Below are 25976 nucleotides of genomic sequence, written 5' to 3'. Positions count from 1 at the left end.
CCTTCCCATCTGGAAACCAAAATTGACCCAACATTTGAATCCTGCACTTCAACAGCGAAAATTATACAAAGGCTAGAAATGTTTTTCAAGACTAGTCCTGAAAAGTTATCGAAATTGCGTTGTACTCGTATGTATTATTACGTTATCTTACAACCATCAAAATGGCTTCCATGCAGCCTTCGAGTTGCTCTTTTCTCGGAATTACGACAAGTAGATAAGATAACATCTGCATTTCTTTACTATGCGAATTGCGATGGAAGACGAACAAAATTCGACGTAGTACGTGTTTAGTTTAGACCTGATTCTCGTACAAGTCTGATCGAATCGAAGTACATTATGGTTGATGACTGACGCGGCGTGTTCGGGTTCGGACTTCGGGTTAGTTATAAATTAGCGAATTCTGCATCGTAAATTTTTCCAATTTTTTCGCGTAAAATATTGAAATTTTGTTTTTCGAATACGATTTTTTTCTATACCTAGTTCGTGTTATCGGTGAATTTGATTCGTATTAAATGTTATTGTTTGGTAGACTCTATACGAGTACGTCTTATTCGCGAAACCAAAGTGTACAATTTCGTGCAAGTTAATGTGATTTAGTTCCATCTTTTTTTTCTTTTTTTTTGTGGAACGAGATCCTCATACTTAGATGAGGTGACAATTTTCTTCGAAAAGGACAGTATATTCTCCTGAGCAGTTATTTCGGTAAGTTAGTTTTTTTTTCAACTTATCTTTTACGTAACTAGTACCTAGATTGAAGGACTTAAGATGAATTTTTTGAATAAAGATGCAATAAGCAAAGAACTTTTTTGTTCGGTTGTAAAAGCATACCTATGTACTTAGGTGAATTATTGTTGAATCTCGGAATATTTTTAAATGTTTTTCCTCACTTTAAATAGAATTAGGATGTAAATGGGAAATGATGTTTTATTCTTGAGTGGATTTCTAATAAGAAAACAATGCGAAGGTTTCCAAGTTACAAAAAAAAAATGGACGTTTATGAATTGTATTACTGTAGGTCCATGGTCTAGGTATGCTGCCTACCATGTTTTTTTATGAAGCTTTAGTAATGGATTGCTTTCCTTTTTGAGCAGTTTTTTCAACAATGCTGGGTCATTCCACGTCAATTAGACCAAGAAGTGGTAAAGGGGGGGGGGGGTCGGCGATTTTTATGAAATTTTTTCATCGGGGGCCCGCATAAAGATCAATTGCACCCCGTGTCGATTCTCCGGGAGAACTGTTTTCTTAAAGGGGGAGTCCTAAGGAACATTTCTAGCCCTTGTCGTCGAAAAAAAGTGGCTCTACATACAAAATGGCGGCCATTTTGATTGACAGGTCAGCCGAAATCACAGATTTTGCGTTCCAACATAGAACTAGCATAACATTTTTTAAACCCTACAAAGGATAGATCGAAAGAGCAGGCAAACATTCATCACCGGTCAAAATTTCAAGTGCTAGAGTGCCCTTTTCGATTTTTGGTGAATTTTTGAAAAATCAAATTTAGGCCAAAAATGAGGGAAAAAATCAAAATTTTACCAAATTGACCTAGAAAGCTGAAATTTGAGATATACCCTATTTTCAACCTGCCAAATCGATTGGAAACTGTTTCAAACCGTTTTAAGCAGTTCTGGAGCCTCCAGCAAATTTTTGAAACTCGAAATTCCCACAAAATTTCATCAAATGAAGTTGGAAAGCCAAAATTAATTCTGAGAATTAATTTCAATACGATATGAAATCGACTCCATGGTGGTTTCAAGTGGTTTTGAAGCTTCCAGCTACTGTTTGGAAATTTCAATTCTCCTAAAAACGCCATGAAATCTTTCAAAAAGTCACTGGAGGCTCCAAAGTTTGTCTTCAGAGGGTGTTGAAATCGGAGTGCATAGGTAATTTCATCTTTACATCTCCATTTGATAAAATTTTGGGAAAATTTCAAGTTTCGAAAACCTACTGGAGGCTCCAGTAATTTTCAGAAAGTCGCTGGAGGCTCCAAAATGACTTGAACCCACCTGAAGTCGTCTTCAGGGGTGTTAAAATTGGGGTGCATAGTTAATTTCAGCATTCCATCTCCATTTGATGAAGTTTTGGGGAAATTTCAAGTTTGAATAATCTACTGGAGGCTCTAGTAATTTTCAAAAATCGTTGGAGGCTCCAAAATGACTCGAAATTCACCTGCAGTCGACTTCATAGCGTATTGAAATTAGTTTGCAGAATTAATTTCGGCTTTCCAACACCATTTTGATGAAATTATGTGGGAATTTCGAGTTTCAAAAATTTGCTGGAGGCTCCAGAACTGCTTAAAACGGTTTGAAACAGTTTCCAATCGATTTGGCAGGTCGAATTAGGGTATATCCCAAATTTCAGCTTTCTAGGTCAATTTGGTAAAATTTTGATTTTTTTCTCACATTTTGGCCGAAATTTGATTTTTGAAAATTCATCAAAAATCGATAAAAGCAATTTAGCACTTGAAATTTTGACCGGTGATGAGTGTTTTCCCGCTCTTTCCATTTACTCTTCAGTCCGGCATATGACAATAGGAGTAATTGCACTCCCCCCCGCCGATCTTCCGGGACAACTTTTTTCTTGAAGGGGACATCCTAAGGAACATTTTAAAGCAAACTTGCCAAAAAAAAAAGTTGGCCTTACTTACAAAATGGCGGTCATTTTGATTGACAGGTCAGCCGAAATCGCAGATTTTGCATTTTAACATAGGACTTGCACGAACTTTTTCAACTCTACACTCCAATTTTAATACCCTCTGAAGACGACTTCAGGTGGGTTTCAAGTCATTTTAGGACCTCCAGCGTATTTTTTGAAAATTACTGCAGCCTCCAGTAGATTTTTGAAACTTGAAATTTCTCCAACATTAATTTATCAAATGGATTTGGCAAGCTGAAATTTACTTCGCAGACTACATGGTGGTTTCAAATGGTTTTGAAGCTTCCAGCTACTTTTAGGAAATTTCAATTTTCCAAAAAAACCTCATACAACCTTTCAAAAAGTTGCTGGAGGCTCCAAAACGACTTGAAATTCACCAGCAGTCAACTTCGTAGGGAATTAAAATTAGTTTGCAGAATGAATTTCGACTCTCCATCTTGGTTTGATAACATTTTGGGGAAATTTCAAGTTTCAAAAATCTACTGGAGGCTCCAGTAATTTTCAAAAAAGTCTTTGGAGGCTCTAAAATGATTTGAAATCCACCAGAAGTCGTTTTCAGAGGGTGTTAAAATTAGAATGTAGAGTAAATTTCAGCTTTCTATCTCCATTTTGATGAAATTTTGTGAAAATTTAAAGTTTCAAAAATCTGCTGAAGGCTTCAGGAATTTTCAAAAAGTCGCTGGAGGATCCAAAACGACTTGAAATTTACCCGCCGTACTTCGTAGCGTATTGAAATTAGTTTTTAGAATAAATTTTAGCTTTACAACTCCAATTTGATGGAATTTTGTGGGAATTTCGAGTTTTAAAATCTGCTGGAGGCTCCAGAACTGCTCAAAACGGGTTGTAACCGTTTCCAATCGATTTGGGATGTCAAAAATAGGGTATATCCCAAATTTCAGCTTTCTTGGTCAATTTGGTAAAATTTTGATTTTTTCCCTCATTTTTGGCCTAAATTCGATTTTCAAAAATTCACCAAAAATCGAAAAACGCACTTTAGCACTTAAAATTTTGGCAGGTGATAAATTTTTGCATGATCTTTCGATCTACCTTTGTAAAGTTTGAAAAAGTTCGTGCAAGTCCTATGTTAAAAATTAAAATGCAAAATCTGCGATTTCGGCTGACCTGTCAATCAAAATGGCCGCCATTTTGTAAATAAGGCCCACTTTTTTTTGTAGCAAGTTTGCTTTAAAATGTTCCTTAGGGTGTCCCCTTTAAGAAAAAAGTTGTCCCGGAGGATCGGTGGGGGGGGGGTTGCAATTACTCCTATTGTCATATGCCGGACTACTTGTATGGTTTAAAAATTTTTATACTAGTAACCACTGTTACGATGTTGAATGATAACTGGAAGAATGTGTCTAATATTATCATATCAAATGATTTCCACAAGGTATTGGTACTCGTATTTTCTGTTCAATGAATTTAAATATTTAGCTGCAGTTGGTAACTTTTACAAAATATAAGTTCTCGTATATTCGCAACTTAGCATAGCTCACGTTTCAGGTCTAGTATATCACTACAATAATGGAAGCCAGAAAAAGAAAAATCAAAACAAAAAAAAAAGGGATGAAATTTTGTTGAAAAAATTATTCTTCGAAGTCAGTCAACTAGAACTACATTGGACTGGGTCCAAAATATGTATACGAATATGCAGACTCTATCGCATGTACATACATTAGAGGCAAAATAAATAGTGTACTTTTATACCTATAGTAGGTACCTACCATACCCTGCTTCTCGCGTTACCTATCCCATTTAATATCGGAAAAGAATATCACCTCCATACGTACCTACCTAACGCATTTTCAGCACCCGAGCCCTGAAGATAAAATAACCATTTACACGTGTCGTCCAGATAGGTAATTTTTTTCTTCATGGAAATAACATTTTTTCCCCCAAATAGTTTATTCTATATTGTTCTTTTCGTGTAAATTTATGGGTGAGACAGAACTTGGGTTATTGAGTTAATTTTCATCAAAACTACCCTCAAGTATTTCAACCAAAACGACACGTTTTTGTGCATGGAATTTATACGTCGTCTATGACCTGTGCCTATAGTAATTTGCAGTATTGTATAATTCGATCGAAAAAAAGTGTATTTACAACACGTGAAGCTTATACATATTAGGTATATGTATTTGTGTTTCGTATTATTTTTGTTGGCAATTCGATCCAAACCAACATTGCACGTTTGGGGCTAATCGTGTGGTAATATTGGATGGGTTTGTTTTATCTGTACCTACTCCTTTCCCTCACTAATATATCGCCTGCTGCAACTAATACTTTGTTTGCCAGGTAACCCACAATATGTATATTTTTGAAAAATTTTTTTACTTCTTTCTAAACTTTTTTCCCAATGTTCAACTATTCTTTCCTTAGAATTTTTTTTCGAAATCATTCGCTTTTTTCATCTTACACGAACGCGAGTCAATATGAAAGTTCAATGGGCGTGAGAAAAGGACAATTACTTACCTAGCTGAAAAATAAGTAAGTAGTCAGTTGCATGGAAGTGACTGTACCTTACATCTTCTCTGGGAGTTTAAAGAAATACAGTTTTTCCTCTTATTCTGAATCACCTCGTTTCTTTCGTTCCTTTTACGCAAAAAAGCACAAGTATATCGTGGAGCTGAATTCGAGAAAGAGAGAGATTTTCAAGGGACACAAATGACGTATTTTTGGTTATGTTTTTGACATTTGCTTTATTAAATTTCCACGCATATTATGGCAAGTATTTCATCAGTAGCGAGTTATTTTCGCCTTTGTGAGGCCTCCAGCCCTTTGCATCTCCACCTCTTCTCAGCGTTTATGCCACGTACAATGAGTAACACGCATACATCATTCGGTATAGGTACGTAAATTTTTTAAATTACGAATATTTCAATCTTTATCAATACCTTCGATTAAAAAAAGTGGCTAGGTTGTGACAAAATTCACTGAGAGGTACACTAGTTCGAGTTGGAAGTGCTCCCCTATTAACAATGTGATCCTAATTTGGAGACCCATAGCTCTACCATCTGTCTCCCGCAATTTTTTATTGAAAACTTTCTCAACTCAGCAGAGTCAACCACCTCCACCACGAATTTGGTCAAACTCCAAGGTATTTTTTTTTCACCCCCCCTCCCTCCCACGAGTAACTGGGTAACTCATACAACGCGTTAGAGCAAACAAAACCTAGAGGAGATGAGAAAATAAGGATGGTAAAGCTGTAAGCAAAAGAAAGTTCGATGAAGAACAATTTATTATAAACAAACCACCAACAAAAACCAGGTTGCTTTGGTAATATCACATTTATCAAAATATTTTCAACAATATATCATTCGAAAGCCATTTACAATTGAATGTAAAAAAATTTCACGACGTGTTTGCGCCGTTAAAATGGATGGAAAGGCGGGGAAAGGGAGTGAAAAAAAAGACGAGAAAAACATAACGCAGAAGAGACCGATGACGGGCCAGAATTTATTCGGGTATTATTCTCTTTGTTTTGTTGTTGCTCTTTTTCCGGGCTTAATTTAATTATAATGGGTTTCAATTAATGAGCATAATGGATCACCGAAGAAAGATGGAATAAATTAGATCTGATCGTGAGATGTGAATGCTATTTTTATGTACTTATCTGTGCTATTACTCGGGCATGTGTTGTTGTCAAGCCTGTAATATTGATCAGTAGGTGTGGAGAAATTGATTGAAATATAATGTTTTTTGAATAAAATACGATTCGAGGTAAATAGAGTCTCAGAGCCTTATTTTTGAGACCTTTGCTTATTTCGATTCAACTTTTTAGATGTTTACAAATAGTTACCTATTGAAAAAACGTACCTACAGTTGAGGGATGAAAATATGGATTTATGTTTTTCAAAATAAAATAAAAATTTATTATACAATCCATCTTTGGTTCAATGAGATTTCTTGAATTTTTGACAGCACCTCCTCCTCCCTCTCTCACACTGCTTCCTCCTATCTCTCGGGAATCGGTCAGATTTCACATTGTTTGTCGATTAAACGACTGAAAATCGTTCGAGTGCACTTATTCTGCAACAATTTCTAGTTTCTAATGTGCGAATGCTTATTTTGTACACAGTTGACGAGAAAAAGCACAAAGAAAAATTATCGCACACCCTCGCTTCGGCGACGTCGCAGTCGGCCAAAGATGCGGTCATAAACTATCTACATAAATACTTGATCCGCTCGTCGAGACGTATATCCTAACTCTCTGTCCCGCCAGTTATTCGATCCTGCGAAAAAATCATTTGTTAAAAACCATTATGTCATAAACAAAGCTCGTAAATTTTTCACACATCTCGAAAATTACTCTTCGCGCAACGACCTACCATTATGAAATACTACGTTGGCGGTGCTGGGATTTTTTTCAGTACTGGATTATTTTTCGAGCAGTTTACCAAGACTTATTTCATGTTTTTTTTTCATTATTTTTACGTAAGAATGATCTCAGGAATGTGATATGATCATCAATTGAGTTGTTTATTTTGCTATTTTTTTTCGATTTCAGCATCTCGAGTTGCTAATTTTTATTTTGAGACAAAACAAATTGACAATGTTACCCAGCCTTGTCATCTTCAGATTAAGTCTAAACAGAATGTCACCAGGCCTCAGAACCAATTTTTCAGCTTTAAAAGTTGATTTTTTTAATAATTTTTGAAAATGATGGGAAAAGCCTTCGTATACTAATTTTATACGAAATTTCCAATACAGAGATAGAAATCTGAAACTATTTTATGTACTCAAGTCGTTCCTTGTCCCCCAAAAAAATTATTGCCACCATTTTCCAGACGATCGGAAGTCTCCAGTGGAAGTTGAACTTCCTCCAGTAATTTTAAATCACCCCAGAAGGAGTTGTAATCAACTTCGGGAGCTGAAAATTGACGTTCCAAATTGATTAGAACTGGTAATATTTTCTTACAAGTTGAAAATTTTCAAATTTAAAAAAAGATGTTTTGGCAAAAAATTACTCAAAACTTTGTCTAAACTCTGTAGGAACTCGAACACGCTCGTATAACACATACGTTTATTCATGATTATGGACAATGATAGAATAATATTATACTCGAGTATAAATGGTAACTATGTTGCTATGTACGTAGAGATAACAATCGAATAGGTGGGGGCATTGACGGATACTACAGTCTCCCCTTGCGCAAAAATTTCAAAAATTGATAATTAAATAGAAAATAGAATATAAAATTGAATAAACACAATAGAATAAATAAATACATACATTGAAAAATGATCAAAAAATAGTAGAAAATAAAATAAATAGAAAAATATTTGAAAAAAAATATGTACAAATTATTGAACGTAATCGTCCAGATATCTCGGCCTTTTACGTTCCCTTGAAGATAGTTCACACATAACTGGTGGTGGATGTCTTGCTTGTTGATTTTGACTCGACTATGTTGGTGCATTATCTGCTGTTGTCGAAGTGTTCGAAGATAAAATTCCTCGTAACGAAGTCAAAGGCGTTTTCTGCGTTCGATGAGGCTCAACTACTTCAGGTACTGGTTCATCCGCAAATGCTACTTTCCGCGAACCTTGTCGAAGCTGCCGCTGGTTGATATGTCGCTTGATTTTATAACCACTATCAAACTCTACTAGATAATGGAGATTTCCCATTTTCTGGACAATCTCTTCTGGACGCCATTGAGGTTTATTATTTGAATAATATCTCGCTTGAACACGATCTCCAGGTTGAAAATGACGCGTTCCTTTAAAATTTGATTTGATACTTGGTTCTGGTTTATCTGGAAAAATTGCGTCTAATTGAATGCGTAATTTTCGATTCAGGTATAACTCCGCTGGAGATTTTCCATTTTTCAACGGCGTTGCTCAATAGCACATTAAAATTTGTTGTAATTTCTCGTTCATCGGCTGCAAGTCGTCTGCTGAAGATAACCGTTTCTTCAGAGTTTGAATGTTTCTTTCTGCTAGCTCATTGGTAGCAGGATGACCAGGAGCGATGAATTTCTGAGAAATACTTCCATTTTTACAATACATAATTCAAAAATGTTTCGCTGGTGAAGATAGTAGCGTTGTCCGAAACGATTACTTCAGGAAATCCAGTTCGAGCAAAAATTTTATTCAGCATTTCGATAGTTGATTCGGAAGAGGGTGCATTTCTCTGGCAGCCAACCACCATCCTTTTTGATTTCGCATCAACAATGACTAGAAAATGATACCCTTGAAAAGGACTGGCATAATCGATATGAATGCGCTGCCAATTGCTGCTAGGCTCTTCCCAAGGATGTAACGGAGCTTTTGCAGGGCTTTTCTGAGCTGTGGCACATTTTTCACAATCTCTCACCATATGCTCGATATCTTTATCGATGTTTTTCCAGTATAGATATTTTCGAGCTAACTGCTTCATTTTTGTTACTCTGATGTGTGTATGATGGAGTTTGTTGAGAGCGATTTTTTGAAGCGATTCAGGAATAACAATTCGATGACCTCTGTAAGCTACACCGTCGTCGATTGTAAATAAGCTGTCTACCAAAAAAACGAAGTAGGTATGTAAAAAATTGCTCTTTATAGAAGTAATGTTTTGTGGACTTTGATGGATGACCCCCCCCCCCCCCTTCGTTTTTTGATCTCAGGTACGAAGCAAAAGGGGGCTAAGGAGAGACAGTTTGCCCCCCTCCAGTTCCGCAAAAGTAGGAAAAACTTGGGAAATTGTGAGAAATTCAAAAAGTTAGGAAAATACAAAAATTCCAACAATATTTTAGTTTAAGTTTTCAAAAATTCAAATTTTTTACAATCATGAATTTAATTATCGTTTATTTGCCGTCAAAATCGCCGATCTATCCTCAAAATTCTCATTTTTCCCCTAAGATTTTGCCCTCGTTTCGCTTAGGTCAATGAATATGATGTCAGATTTTCGATTGGACCCCATCCATGTCCCCCAACAATTTTTTTGGACTTTTACCTATTAGGAGGGGAGGGGGGTTCTATGGGGCCATGGGTGAGGTCGATATACAAAACGATGCTTATATTTGTGTTCAGCGATATCGAAAACATACTATTTCATGTGCCACACGAATGTAATCCTGTTTTTGGGGGTTACCCCCTTTAGGAAGGTGCTGGGGGCCGTGGAAGGGTCCAATCAAAAATCTGACGTCATATTCGTGTTCAGCGTCACCAAAAACATACTATTTCATGTGTCGCAGCTACAAAACTTTTTTTTGAACTTTTACCCCCTTTAGGGAGGTGCTGGGGGCCATGAATGGGGTTCTATCAAAAATCTGACGTCATATTCGTGTTCAGCGTTGCCAAAAATACAGAATTCGATGTATCACATGCGCCAGATTTTCTTTCGAAAGTTTCGCCAAAAATTGGGGTGGGGGTGCTCGCCCTCCATCAAGAGATCCCATCTCGAAACTTGAGTATTTCGAAAAAACATGAAATGGTTCATCTATGGAAGTTTTTTCAAAATTTTAAATGGTAGCTCCCAATTACAGCGCCATTTTGAAATTTGAACTTTCAATTTGAATGTACAACTTTCAACTTTTGAAAATTTCAAAATGCTTAAAAAGTTCTAAATGCAATGCCTTTTCGAACTGTGAAATCAATTTTGATCAAAGTATCATAATTTTGGAGGAATGGGCTGCCGAAGGTGAGTACCTCGAGACAATGTGAAAATAATGGAAGCCCCGCACCCTGTTTTTACGATCTCTCGTTTGTTTTCATTCCAATGAAAACTCTCCTACGAGTACCTTAAACTTATACCTACATCTACGAGTAAATATTCTGCAACTTGTGCAAGTGCGCAAAAAAGTGGCGAAAATTCGCCAAATCGGCTTAAAAAGTTTCTACACGCTTTTTCATACGTATGGGCACACTCGACAAAGTCTCGTTTTCAATTCGATTAAACCATTAAACATTGTCGCTAGAATTAGCTCATTCGTCGTCGCGCATAGGTAAGTGTATTTATCATGGTCGTTGCATAGCACAACAACGATGTGCTAACTAAAGAAGACAGTCAGGCAGCAAAGTAAAAGCACAGCTTTTGCAGAACGTGTTCGGTCGTGTGTGTAGCGTAAATACGCCTTCTTTCGTCTGGTACCGGGGTACTACGTACATGCCGAGGGCGCCTACTCCCGTCATCGAATTATTCGTACGTAGCTTTATCTTGTATATGTAGGTATAGAATGTATGTATCTAGTGCATGCGTCTTTGCTATACGCTGTCTTTGTTTTGCAAAAACGAAAGACGAAAGTTAACTAATCGAATGATGAGAAAAAGCAGTTTTAAGCATCGCAATTTTCTACTTGGCTCACTTAAGGCCGACATTTTTACGTATATGTAATTTTCAAATTGGCTTAAAAGCTGAATATTTCGATGGCAGGAGTGATTCAATTTCTTACACGTGTGTGTTGATTGGATTCGCCAATTTTAATTAGAGATGCTCTCGGGAGGAAAATATGGGTTTCAGGAGAGGACATTAAAAAAAATCGTCGCTTTTTCGACTCCAGCCCCTCTAAAATCTGTCAACACGTAAGCATTTTAAATAATCGATTTCCTTATAATAATATCACACTTCCTTGATGTGTTGGCCCCATATCCCTTCTTCGGTAGCTTTCGAAAATCAACCAAAATTGAAGCTGCCATCTTTCAAAGTTCTGACAGGAACCTCTTGAGGTGTCCGTCTCCGATTTGAACGGGACCGCGATTTTTGGAAAGAGCATGTCATTGTTCTAAAACCCCCAAATCCAAATTTTCAGCCGCCGAAGTTCATTTTTCGATTTTTGGCGAATTTTTGAAAATCCAAAATTGACTATTTTGGTGATTTAGGCTTTTTTTAAACAAAAAGTACGTTCTTGATCAGTAAAAATGTTCAAAATAAGTCCTAAAACTGATATTAACCCCCCAAATCCAAATTTCGCCTTTTCCAAGCATTCTGGAGCCTCCAGCGCTATTTTTCAATTTCTCCAGAATTTTGAATTTGCTCCAGAAGGCGTGAATATGAAGTTGGGCAGCTAAAAATTGAGTTGTGTGTTATACTCGACCTGTTCAACGAATTTATCCTCATTTGAGCCGATTCTGGAGCGGACACCTCAAGAGTGGGTTTTTGACCATTTTTTTTTTCAAAATAAAAATATTCAAAAATCAAAAATTTCTCGTTTGCCAGAAAATTTTCGAAATTTGCCCGAATCGCTGTATTTTGAACACAATAAACCCCCTGAGGCCGAGTGCCGCCATTTCCAACCATTCGGGAGCCTCCAGTGCAATTTTTAAATTTCTCCAGAATTTTCAATTTGCTCCAGAAGACGTGAATATGAGGTTGGGCAGCTAAAAATCGAGTTGTGTGTTATACTCGACCTGTTTAACGAATTTATCCACATTTGAGCCGATCCTGGAGTGAACACCTCAAGAGTGGTTTTTTTACCAGCTTTTTTCATAATAAGAAATCCAAAAAAATCAAAATTTTACCGTTTGCGAGAAAATTTTTGAAATTTGCACGAATCGCAGCATTTCGTCATGAACTAACCCCACGAGGGCGAATTTCGCCATTTCCAGCCATTCTGGAGGCTCCAGCGCGATTTTTCAATTTCTCCAGAACCTTCAATTTGCTTCAGAAGGCGTGAATATGAAGTATGGGCAGCTAAAAATCGAGTTGTGTGTTATACTTGATCTGTTTAACGAGTTTATCCACATTTGAGTCGATTCTGGAGGGGACACCTCAAGAGTGGTTTTTTGACCACCTTTTTTTCAAAATAAAAATATCCAAAAATCAAAAATTTCTCGTTTGTGTGAAAATTTTTGAAATTTGCGCGAATCGCTGTATTTTGTCATTAATTAACCACACGAGAGTGAATTTCGCCATCTCCAGCCTTTCTTGGGCCTCCCTTTAATTTTTGGATATTTTTATTATGAAAAAATCTGGTCAAAAACCCACTTTTGAGGTGTCCCCTCCAGAATCGGCTCAAATGTGAATAAATTCGTTAAACAGTTCGAGTATAACACACTACTCGATTTTTTGTTGCCCAACTTCATATTCACGCCTTCTGGAGCAAATTTAAAATTCTGGAGAAATTGAAAAATAACGCTGGAGGCTCCAGAATGGCTGGAAATGGCGAAATTTGAATTTGGGGGGTTAATATCAGTTTTAGGACTTATTTTGAACATTTCTACTAATCAAGTACGTACTTTTTTAAAAAAAGCATAAACCGCCAAAATACTTAGTCAATTTCGGATTTTCAAAAATTCGCCAAAAATCGAAAAATGAACTTGGGCAGCTGAAAATTTGGATTTGGGGGTTTTAGAACATGCTCTTTCCAAAAATCGCAGTCCCGTTCAAATCGGAGGCGGACACTCGGACAGTCGGACACCTCAAGAGGTTCCCTTGTGAGTAAAAGTTCTGATAGAAATTGTCGAGTTTCTTCTGAAAATCTAGGTTACTCATTTTGATAAGTCGTATGACACTTTTTCAAAAATCTCGAAAAAGATGACTCAATTTTTGACTCGAAATTTTTAAAATCTGCTCACATAAAGAATTGATAGTAAGTATGACTTTCTGCCGAAATCTTGACTCATTTTGACGCGTTGTAAAAAAGTAAAATCTATTTTCATTTTGAGCTGACAAATTTTTCAAAAATGCTCATTTCTCTCAAAATTTTAACTCATTTTGATAGGTCGTATAACACTTTTCAAATTCATCAAAAGTCATAACCATTACCCACATTTTTGGGTCCAGATTTTTTCAAAAATGCTCAAAATACTTACTCGTTGAAGTGTTTTAATTTTTCTTGACAATTTTTTAGTCGAAATGTTTCAATTTTTCGTGAATATTTTTACTCAATGTGTCATTTCATGTCAATTTGACCAACGTTTTTGAGCCATGTCTTTCGATTTCGGTCAAATTTTTTTTACAAAATCTACCCATCCAATAAAAAATAAACCCGCAATCAGTTCGGACCCAGTCCCCTTCAGGGATCGGGGGGGGGGCTCCCATTATTTTCACACTGTCTTGAGGTACTCAACTTCAGCAACGCTTTCCACCAAAGCTATGATACTTTGATCAAAACTGATTTCACAGTTCTAAAGGGCATTGCATTTCAAACTTTTCAAGCATTTTTAAATTTTCAAAAGTTGAAAGTTGAACTTTAAATTTGAAAGTTAAAATTTCAAAAGGACTCTGTAAGTGGGAACTACTATTTAAAATTCTGAAAAAATTTCCATAGATGAACTTTTTGATGTTTTTTTCGAAATATTTAATTTTCGAGATGGGATCTTTTAGTGGAGGGGTAGCACCCTCTCCTCCAAATTTGGGCAAAACTTTCAAAAAAAATCTGGGGCATGTGACATATCGAATTGTATGTTTTTGGTGACGATGAACACGAATATGACGTCAGATTTTTGATTGGGCTCCATCCACGTCTCCCAACACCTCCCCAAATGGGGTAAAAGTACAAAAAAATGTTTTGTTCGTGCGACACATGAAATAGTATGTTTTTGGTGACGCTGAACGCTAATATGACGTCAAATTTTTTATTGGACCCCATTCACGGCCCCCAGCACTTCCCCAAAGGGGGTAAAAATAAAAAAAAATGGTTTCATTCGTGTGACACATGAACTCGTAGTACCTATGTTTTCGATATCGCTGAACACGAATATAGCCTTAGTTTTTCAAATTAACCTCACTCATGGCTCCTAGAACCTCCCTCAATGGGTAAAAGTGCAAAAAATTAATTGGGGGACGTGGATAGGGATGTAGGTTGGTTAAGAAAAAGAAACTTCTTCTTAATTTGACTGAGCCAATATCGTAAAACATTGACTTTCAATATTACCATTGAATCAAATTATTGGTACCTTCGCGTTAGAAATATTTTCGTAAATGCTTAATTCAAAGCAACAGGGCCCTTCTCCTTACTTCTTGAGCTTTCTGGCAACATCTACAAAGCATACAAACACATTATAATCGCCACGTCGTCGTCGTTATCGTACACAGAAAGAAAAATCTTCCACTTTCACCTAACTGGTAAATGCGTACCTACAATTTATATACGAATTGCACACAAACAAACAAGAAAGCATTCTCCAACTCACTCTGTTCCTCGCCGTTGTCGGCATTTATGCGTCGCAACGGCAACGTGTAAAGAACTAATTAAGCCGATTAATTTGTTAGCGTTTCGCCATTCTCGGCTGCATTAATTAATTACAAATACATCATTTAATCCGCCAGTTTAAAAGTTAGGCTTAAATGATATCGACATAGTCTAAAGGGAATATGTAATTTTACAATAAACTACTTAAAAAGTTGAAACTGAATTTACTAATGTTGCCGCAGGAGGAATTTCGCACACTGTATAACGAAAACGACGACGCAATGCTCGTCGTCGTCGAGCCCACCCTGCGCTCGTTTCTCTTGCCTCAGTCAACGTAGTGAAAAACTTTTTCTCAACTATGATACATAAGTGATTTAAACTTCGACATCGCTTTTAGTACACGCTCTATATCTGCTACTCCTATATAAGTTGATGTTTTTAATGAGAGATGAGAAAACAGCGAGCGACGAGCAGGATGTGCGAACGTATGAAAGCTTTTCTTAGTATTTTACATTTTTTCCATCTTGTTGTCTACATCATTTTTCGTCTTCGTTTAATGCTCAACTGATGATGAATAATCCTATAATCGTATGTGAATATCGGTGCGTTGAAGGCTGCATGAAATTAATTTCTTCAGTTACTGGAGGGTAATCGAAAATCGCGTCGAAGGATCCAGAAGAACTTGAAATGGTGAAATTTGAATTAGGGCAGGGGATAGTTTTCAACGAGACAAAGTCATTCGAGCAGATTTCAAAAATTTCCCATTAACAAAAATTTTTTCATTTTTTTTTATTCATTTATACATACGAGCAATTGATAAATACTTTGGTGAGATGTGCGTCTGGAAATTGGTCAAAATTTAGATAAACTCATCAAATTGAGTCTAGAATTAGCCATAACTCGATTTTTAGCACCGCACATGAATTTCCACTATAGTTCTGGAGAAATCTAATATCATGCTGGAGGCTTCAAAATGACTCAAAATATTGGTATTTTTTTTCATTTTCGAGAAAAAAAAATTATGTACAAGTTTGGCACTTAGTGCAAAAAATAAATTCCATCAGAAACCTGGAAAATGAAAATTTGTGCATTTTCGAGACAAACTTTGTAATTTTTTTTCTCGAAAATGAAAAAAAAAATGCCAGTTCAATTTTTTGATATGTTATTCTACATAAAAAGGACTAAAACTGAGAATTTTTCATAATTTTAACTGGTCGAGATCGTGGTTATATTTGAATTATAAATTTTTAAATCGATTTTTTTGGTTTTCGAAAGTGGTAACACTGACTTTGACATCATTCGTCGACTACCCTCTCAAATTACTTCAATTTGAAAAAAAAGTTCAAAATTCTGTACCACGTACAACCGGAGCAATTTGCAACTGAAATTTTTCCATTTTCGACCATTTTGGAGAACTTTGAAGCCCCACAGCTCCGCCAAAAAAATCTAAAAAATGTCCGGTTTGCGTCATTCGTCATCGTTTAATGACCTCTAAACATGATCTGACTTTGAAAAAAATCCAAGACTCCCCATGCGAAAATCCACCGATTCCCTATTAGTCCGGCATATGACAATAGGAGTAATTGCATCCCCCCGCCGATCCTCCGGGACAACATTTTTCTTAAAGGGGACATCCTAAGGAACATTTTAATGCAAAGTTGCCAAAAAAAAAAGTTAGCCTTACTTACACAAAATGGCGGCCATTTTGATTGACAGGTCAGCCGAAATCGCAGATTTTGCGTTTTAACATAGGACCTGCACAAACTTTTTCAAACTTTACAAAGGTAGATCGAAAGATCATGCAAAAATTTATCACCTGTCCAAATTTCAAGTGCTAAAGTGCGTTTTTCGATTTTTGGTGAATTTTTGAAAATCGAATTTAGGCCAAAAATGAGGGAAAAGATCAAAATCTTACCAAACTGACCAAGAAAGCTGAAATTTATGATATACTCTATTTTCGACATGCCAAATCGACTGGAAACGGTTTCAACCCGTTTTGAGCAGTTCTGGAGCCTCCAGCAGATTTTTGAAACTCGAAATTCCCACAAAATTCCATCAAATTGGAGTTGTAAAGCTAAAATTCATTCTAAAAACTAATTTCAATACGCTACGAAGTACTGCAGGTGAATTTCAAGTCGTTTTGGAGGCTCCAGCGACTTTTTGAAAATTACTGGAGCCTCTAGCAGATTTTTGAATCTTTTAAATTTTCACAAAATTTCATCAATAATGGAGATGGAAAGCTGATATTTACTCTTCACTTCAATTTTAACACCCTCTGAAGACGATTTCAGGTGGGTTCAAGTCATTTTAGGGCCTCCAGCGACTTTTTTGAAAATAACTGGAGCCTACAGTAGATTTTTGAAACTTGAAATTTCCCCAACATTAATTTATCAAATGGAGTTTGCAAGATGAAATTTACTTCGCAGACTACATGGTGGTTTCAAATGGTTTTGAAGCTTCCAGCTACTTTTAGGAAATTTCAATTTTCCAAAAAAACGTCATACAACCTTTCAAAAAGTTGCTGGAGGCTCCAAAAAAACTTGAAATTCACCAGCAGTCAACTTCGTAGCGTATTGAAATTAGTGTGCAGAATGAATTTCGACTCTCCATCTTGGTTTGATAACATTTTGGGGAAATTTCAATTTTCAAAAATCTACTGGAGGCTCTAAAATGACTTGAAATCCACCAGAAGTCGTTTTCAGAGGGTGTTAAAATTGTAGTGTAGAGTAAATGTCAGCTTTCCATCTCTATTTGATGAAATTTTGTGAAAATTTAAAGTTTCAAAAATCTGCTGGAGGCTTCAGGAATTTTCAAAAAGTCGCTGGAGGCTCCAAAACAACTTGAAATTCACCTGCGGTACTTCGTAGCGTATTGAAACTAGTTTTTAGTATGAATTTTAGCTTTACAACTCCAATTTGATGGAATTTTGTGGGAATTTCGGGTTTCAAAAATTTGCTGGAGGCTCCAGAACTGCTTAAAACGGTTTGAAACAGTTTCCAATCGATTTGGCATGTCGAAAATAGGGTATATCCCAAATTTCAGCTTTCTTGGTCAATTTGGTAAAATTTTGATTTTTCCCCTCATTTTTGGCCTAAATTCGATTTTCAAAAATTCGCCAAAAATCAAAAAACGCACTTTAGCACTTGAAATTTGGACAGGTGATAAATTTTTGCATGATCTTTCGATCTACCTTTGTAAAGTTTGAAAAAGTTTGTGCAAGTCCTACGTTAAAACGCAAAATCTGCGATTTCGGCTGACCTGTCAATCAAAATGGCCGCCATTTTGTAAGTAAGGCCAACTTTTTTTTGGCAACTTTGCATTAAAATGTTCCTTAGGATGTCCCCTATAAGAAAAATGTTGTCCCGGAGGATCGGCGGGGGGGGGGGTGCAATTACTCCTATTGTCATATGCCGGACTATATGCAATATGCATCTCGACATTTTCAAGTTGGACTGCATAATTCGAGTGCATCGTGTTGTGTATTCTTATCTTGACCATCTTCATGCACTTTTGTGTAATTGGTTTTCTACAAAGAACCTGCGGCAGTTTATCAGAATTCATATTCCTAGAATCTGACGATAGAGGTATCGAGGAGTTGATGAAGTTGGCCTTATCTTTTCTAGATTTTTCTTGCTCGGTTTTATTCGATTCGTTGTCTGCATACTTCGTAATATAGTATTGAAATTAAATTGTTAGGACGAGCAGAGGCAGAGCCACCTAGCCAGTGTCGAATTGTCGTGTTCGAGGTATGGTAAGTACATTTGCGTTGCGGTTCGGATAATTTTTTTGTATTTTGTGTCCTGTAATATCGTGTTTGGAGCCCAAAACCCAAAGTGTCATCGTGAGATTTTAGAAGCTGGATTTTTCCAACGCCGAATCGTAAGTTGTTCAAACCTACTTTTGTAATCAATGTGTTTATTTTTATATTTATGTATAAGTTTGATTTTTTACGATACGTAATCGAAAAAAACTGCACAAAATATCGGTTGTTGGTGCGAATGATTCGGCAGGAAATTACGAATCATACTAGGTAAAATGATCTGAGGAATTGCACTGAAATTTTTCCACTATGAACTCGTTTTATTTGATAGATTTGAAGTACCTATTTAGCTTGGTATTTTTCTCAATCGTTCTTAATCATTGCCAATTTCGAAAGAAATGCGACCAATTTTCAAAAATTTACCGACTTTTGGACGAGTTTTCGTGTGTGGAGGGGAGGAGGGGGTACCATCTACCCACGGCAGTTTCGTCTCAGATCTCGTATCCTTGCTCTTGTACAATATCTACTTTATTAAATCGAAGAAGTAATTTCGTGTGTACTAAATAAATTGATTTTGAAGCGAAATTTTCTCCAATTTTATGTCTGTATTGACGGAAGAAAGATGTAACGTACCCGACGGCAGCCTATTTGATTCTCGATATCATGTGTACCTACTTTCTCGTCGAACAATAAATATACGTCAATGGTACTAATATACGGAGTATTGTGTAGATAAATATGTATCTATAGGGGTATATTTGCACTACACGCAATAATTAATACGTTAGGATGCTGCAGACTTTTAGGGCTTAAGATGTCTGCGTAAGGAGTAGAAGGAAAAGCGTATAGTCGTATATTTCGTTTATAGAATCAATATTTACCTCTTGATTTATGAATGTTTGTTCTTTTTTTGCCTATAATAAAGTACACGTATCGTATTAAGCGATAGAAAATTTGAAATTCCATCGAAATAGGTAGGTAGGTACTCGTTCGAACTGTCGAACATGTAAAACATATTAGTAGGATTTCATATACCTACCCCTCCCCCTCCATTTCTGCATGAGTAGGAACACGTGGGGAAAGAGATTCTGGATAAGTTTCATAGTACATATAAGATACATAGTTTCCCATTTGTACCTAGTTGTATGCACAAGACACCTTCTTCAGCAGAGCATATGTAGGTAAGGCGACGCTACATTACTCCGCTAAACCCTTGGTAACAAGTTAAGCCCGATGCTAATCTTACTTTATTGTATATATATACATGGTATAGTATACTCCTCACATAATTAAATCAAATACGTACGTACGTATAGTACTAAAATTAAAGACTCCCTTTTGTCTGAAAACATATTCGGCGTGTGCGGTATCGCTTTACACAGATATACCATATCCGTTTTAAAGCTTATGTGGACTTTATAATGCTTGTTGCTAAACCGCAGGATATTAAATGAGAACGTATAACGTGTATTTTGCCGACTGCGAATGCTCTCTGTCCTGTCCCTTCACCGAACCCTTTTCCCATTTTCATATACTCGTACGTACATGCAGGACTCCATCGGCATCCGACCAAGACTAACTCTTGGGATGTGGAGTGATATTTCATCTAGTGTGATGACCACACCGTTGCCCTGGTCCCATCAATTCCCCCATCCCTGTTTTGACTCCCTCGTTCGATTTTATCATTTCACAATTTCGTTTTCGAAATTCGGGCACGGAGAGACCTTGAAAGTTGAAATTTCAATCCAGGAGAATTTATTTCAGTTTATGTGGTCTGGTCTACGAGTAGGTACTAGTTCCAATATCTTTGCATAGAGTACGCTACCGTTACTGAATTGGCGTTGTGCGTATTTCATTTGGTGTTTTTAGTTGATGACCTGTTGGATCTCGTAATATTTTCCAACACTTGATACACTCGCACTCTTGAAATTCGATAGCAATGCCTTGTTAGATTTCGATACGAATTTCCTTTCATATTTTTATGCCTCATTTAATGAGTACGATGATAAAAAATTCTTCATACCTACAGTGTGTTCTAATCGATAATATGAATCAACTTGACGTGACAAACGATTACTTATTTCGAACGAATCGTTTCGTTTATTAACAAGTTAATCTGTTTTCAAACGAATCGATTACTCATAAATTGATTCATTTTTCGGTGAATTGTTCGTGAGAGTAGGTATTAATTCATTTAAAGGAATCATTCATGAACAAATTGATTAATTAATCAATTCATGAATCAATTTGTTCGCGAATGGTTCACCACAATTAAATTCAGTTCTTTTGTGAATGATTCACTAAAAATTAATTGACTGAATGATTCGTCGGCGAACGAGTCGCTTACAGTACGAATCAATTCGTTCGTGAATGATTCACTTAAAATTACTCAATTCGTTCGCGAGTAAATCATTAAATTCGTTCGTGAACGATTCACTAAAAATTGATCAAATGGATCGATTTGTTCGCGAATGATTCACTCACAATTATTGAATTCGTTCGCGAATGATGCACCAACAATTATTCAATTTGTTCGCAAACGATTCACCAACAATTATTCAATTCGTTCGCGAACGATTCACCAATCATCACCAATGAATTAATATGCTTGTTCGTGAATTGATTTACTACAAATTATTCAATTCGTTCGCGAACGATTCACCAAAAATCATTTAATTCATTCGTGAATGATTCATTGAAAATTATTCAATTCGTTCGCGAATGATTCACCAACAATTATTCAATTCATTCGCGAACGATTTACTGACAATAATTCAATTTGTTCGCGAACGATTTACCAAAAATCATTCAATTCGTTCGTGAATGATTCACTTAAAATGATTCAAATCGTTCGCGAGAAAATCATTAAATTCGTTCATGAACGATTCACCTAAAGTTAATCAAACGGCTCCATTTTTTCTCGAATGGTTCATCAAAAATCGTTCAGTTCGTTAGGGAATGATTCACCCACAATTATTGAATTCGTTCGCGAATGATTCACCAACGATTATTCAATTTGTTCGCAAACGATTCACCAATCATCACCAATGAATTAATATGCTCGTTCGTGAATTGATTCGCTACAAATTATTCAATTCGTTCGCGAATGATTCGCCAACAATTATTCAATTCGTATTTCGTTCGCAAACAATTCACCAAAAATCATTTAATTCGTTCGTAAATGATTCATTGAAAATTATTCATTGAAAATTATTCAATTCGTTCGCGAACGATTTACCAACGATTATTCAATTTGTTCGCGAACAATTTACCAAAAATCATTTAATTCGTTCGTGAATGATTCACTTGAAATTATTCAATTCGTTCGCGAGTAAATCATTAAATTCGTTCGTGAACGATTCATCTAAAGTTTATCAAATGGCTCTTTTTTTCGCGAAAGGTTCACCAAAAATCATTCAATTCGTTCGCGAATGATTCACCCACAATTATTGAATTCGTTCGCGAATGATTCACCAACAATTATTCAATTTGTTCGCAAATGATTCACCAATCATCACCAATGAATTAGTTTGTTCGTTCGTGAATTGATTCACTACAAATTATTCAATTCGATCGCGAACGATTCACCAAAAATCATTTAATTCGTTTTTGAATGATTGATTGGAAATTATTCAATTCGTTTGCGAATGATTCACTAACAATTTACCAAAAATCATTTAATTCGTTCGCGAATGATTCTCAAACAATTACTCAATTCGTTTGCGAATGATTCATTAAAATTCATTCATTTCGTTCGCGAATGATTCATCAACAAAAATTTAATTCGTTCGTGAATGAATAGATTCACAAAAAATCATTCAATTCATTCGCGAATGATTCACTAACAATTATTCAATTCGTTCGCGAATGATTCATTAAAATTCATTTATTTCGTTCGAGAATGATTCATCAACAATAAATTAATTCGTTCGTGAATGAATTGATTCACTGAAAATTATTAAATTCGTTCGTGAATGATTCACTAACAATTACTCAATTCGTTCGCGAATGATTTACTCAAAGTTATTCAATTCGTTCGCGAATGATTCATCGACAATAAATTAATTTGTTCGTGAATGATTCACTAAAAGTTATTCTATTCGTTCGTGAATGATTCTTCAAAAATCATTCAATTCAATCGTGAATGATTCACCAACCATTGATCAATTCGTTCGTGAACGATTCACTGAAAATAATTCAACTCGTTCGCGAATGATTCATCTACAGTAAATTAATTCTTTCCATGAATGATTTTTCAACGATTAATCAATTCGTTCGTGAATGATTTACTCAAAGTTATTCCATTCGTTCGTGAATGATTCACGGAAAATTATTCAATTCGTTCGCGAATGATTCATCGACAATAAATTAATTTATTCGTGAATGATTCACTAAAAGTTATTCTATTCGTTCGTGAATGATTCTTCAAAAATCATTCAATTCAATCATGAATGATTCACCAACCATTGATCAATTCGTTCGTGAACGATTCACTGAAAATAATTCAACTCGTTCGCGAATGATTCATCTACAGTAAATTAATTCTTTCCATGAATGATTTTTCAACAATTAATCAATTCGTTAGTGAATGATTCACTGAAAAAAATTCAACTCGTTCGCGAATGATTCATCTACAGTAAATTAATTCTTTCCATGAATGATTTTTCAACAATTAATCAATTCGTTCGTGAATTATTCACCAAGAAGTCGATCAATTTCAATCTGAAATCGTTTGTGAATGATTCGATTCGATTTCGCTTCGCTTGAAAACAGATCAATTCCTATAGGTAGGTGTTAGGTACTAAAGTTTCGCAATGAATTTGAACCAAAACGGAACCCAATCCCTTAAACCCGGAACGTAAGGTCGATCCATTTAGCCTGAACCTCGAAACTCTGATCCTGGTCCCTGATTCCGATCATTGATCAGGAATCAAAATTATTCAGGTTCAGGGTTAGAGCTACCGGAAACGAATTGGTTGATGAATATACTGAAACCACATACATTACATAGAACAAATTTCAGTAAAATCTTTTTGAACGGGGTGGGTCATTTTCATACATTTTTTTCGATTTTGAAGCATCAAGGGTCGCAGTGATGACCAAATGGGCTCAAATGAACGTGCTGAAAAGTCCCTGACCCGTGATCCCAAACAAAATTAATTGGGACCACCATCGGCCTGAGCATCATTGACCTGAAACTAAAAAGCAATACGAATGATAAAACAGTCCTTCAGTCAACAGGTCGCTAAACATAATTTAGTGTTAGAAGGGGAATTCCTCGCTTTTTCACTCAATTATCGACGACACGAGCGTTTTCAATCTGTTTCGCGGTCTTCATCGGAGAATGAACTTCATCTGGTTAAATAAGTTGCCTATGCTTCGCCTTGTTTTCGTGCTGCAAATTGAAAAATCCCACGATAAACAGCGTACCACGTATCGTCTGCCGCGCCGTCACGTGGTCAATCGAAGAGAAATACCTATCGAATAAAACGGACCACGACACCATCGAAATCGCGCTCACCTCGTCGTCGTCGTCGTAGTTGTCGCTGGCGCGAAAATCAAATTATCGGAATCACGTTTGTGTCTATAAATAACACCTTTCTGGGCTAAATCCGCGGAGTAATTACGGAAAAGGTCGTATACTGTGTGCTATGGTATGGTATGGTCTAAACGGCCGACGAAGAATAAAGAGAGAAAAGAGCGACTACGTCGATACACCGACTGACTGACCGAGCTTTTAGCCGCAAAATTTACGAGCCATTTCAAAAACAGATAAACAAAACAATGCGTAGACATGAACGCTAAAACGATCATCGCCAAGAGCCGAGTTTATCGGTGCAGTCTGAGGCAGGAAGGGTCATCCAGTTTGTATTATATTCCAGTATATATATGTGGATTAGTCAACCCTATGTTACAATGTTATGATTGCTCGGCTGATCTTCTATGACAATGATTGATAGTTATATAGACATTCGACCCCTTCCTCCTGGTCGCCAAATTTGGCTCGTTATAAAACGCCAGACTATACACACACACACACATACACGTGCGTATACTAAATGGAAAAAATACTCGTCCGCTAAATCAATCATAAACAAAATGTTGGCGCGAAAAGCGCCTATATCTACGTGTCTCTTTCTCTCTCTCTTTTTGTGTATGTATGTCTCTGCCCCCTCGTCAAATAACATTTCCATCTTTCTGTGGGTTTCAATGAGCTGAGCTCCAAGCTTCGTGTTTTTCGCACAGCATACATCGTGGTACGTGCCCTATTCACGGTGTTTCAGTATTTGTTTTGAAATGTTATATACCTACCTATCTACCCACACACATACACGAATGTGTATACGTCATTACATAGTATAAGCTAACCAAAACACGTCGGCAATCTGATACAATAAATTCTCTCATTTTATACACCATACTAGTAGGTACGTACATAACTCGTGTGATGGTACAATGCGCGAAAATTTTGACGCGTCGACGTCGAGTCGGGCTTCAATCGTGTAACTACTGTAGTCGTCGCACGTTTTTGATGAGCTAACAAAAGTCCCTTTAGCGTCGCTCTTTATCCATACCCTCGCAACACTAATCACTCAGCTAAGAACGTCAATTTTACTTTTGTTTCAATCCACCATACCGTCCTCCTCGAGTGCTTTCCCTTCGTATGTGCCCTTTTATTTCGGCAAATACGCCTTTTTTCAACAGTATTGACTGCGATGCATGCAACACGTACATACAACAAATTCTGTCGTCGTCGCATTGTCGATGGTTATTAGTCTTTGGAGACGAGTTGATAGGTATTATTACATTCAAGGTGTCCCTTTGAATACATAGCCGAAAAAATTGCAATTCTTCTGCTCCCAACCCTCAAAGTGGTGACCTCTGGTGAAAAATAATTCACTATTTTTCGTTTTTTCCATTTTTGAAAAATTTGGGCTGCGGTGGGCCTCTCAATTTTCAAGATTGAAGAAAATCCAACTTCAAAGAAAAATATAATTATGTGGATTATGATGAAGAGTGGTGAAGATAGGGGTATGGGGTTAGGGGTGGCGCCACTCTTCGATAAACGATGTTTTAATATTTTTACGACGATAACTGGAGGCAACTTATTTTGGAACTTGAATTAAGTACGTATTTTTGAAATATTTTACCCTCGCTTTGATCGAGTCTGAATAGTTGTCAAATTCATAATTTCTGGATCAAGAACATATCAGCTGTTTTAATTCCTTCCTCCTCCTCCTCTCCCCCCAAAAAAGAAAATCAAGTTGAGAACTTTTAAAAAAAAATAACTAATTTTAGGATTTCCCACATAAAATAGATGAATTTCAGCTGTTCTAAGGGGATCAGCTTGGTTTTCGAGGGAGGGGGCTAAAATCGTGGTAAGAGTTTGTTTTACTCAAAAGGGACTTTTCAGAGATAAAAGAACTTGAAATTTTAAAATTGAACAGTGAATTTGTATTTTTTCAAATTTTTGAAAATTGAGAGGCCAATTGCAGCTTGAGTGTTTCGAAAAT

General features: G+C 36.4%; 1 long non-coding RNA gene across 1 annotated transcript in view; it reads left to right on the top strand.

Annotated features, from left to right (window-relative positions):
• Nucleotides 1-164: 164 nt before the first annotated feature.
• Nucleotides 165-25976, top strand: part of LOC135840890 (uncharacterized) — a 41878-nt gene continuing 16066 nt past the window's right edge. Inside the window, exon 1 of the long non-coding RNA XR_010557796.1 lies at nucleotides 165-702. This is a non-coding gene — a long non-coding RNA (uncharacterized LOC135840890). The remainder of the gene's footprint in view (nucleotides 703-25976) is intronic.

The sequence above is a fragment of the Planococcus citri genome, chromosome 3, assembly GCF_950023065.1.
Source record: "Planococcus citri chromosome 3, ihPlaCitr1.1, whole genome shotgun sequence".
NCBI classification, from domain to species: domain Eukaryota; kingdom Metazoa; phylum Arthropoda; class Insecta; order Hemiptera; family Pseudococcidae; genus Planococcus; species Planococcus citri.
This window is presented reverse-complemented; position numbering and strand designations above follow the sequence as displayed.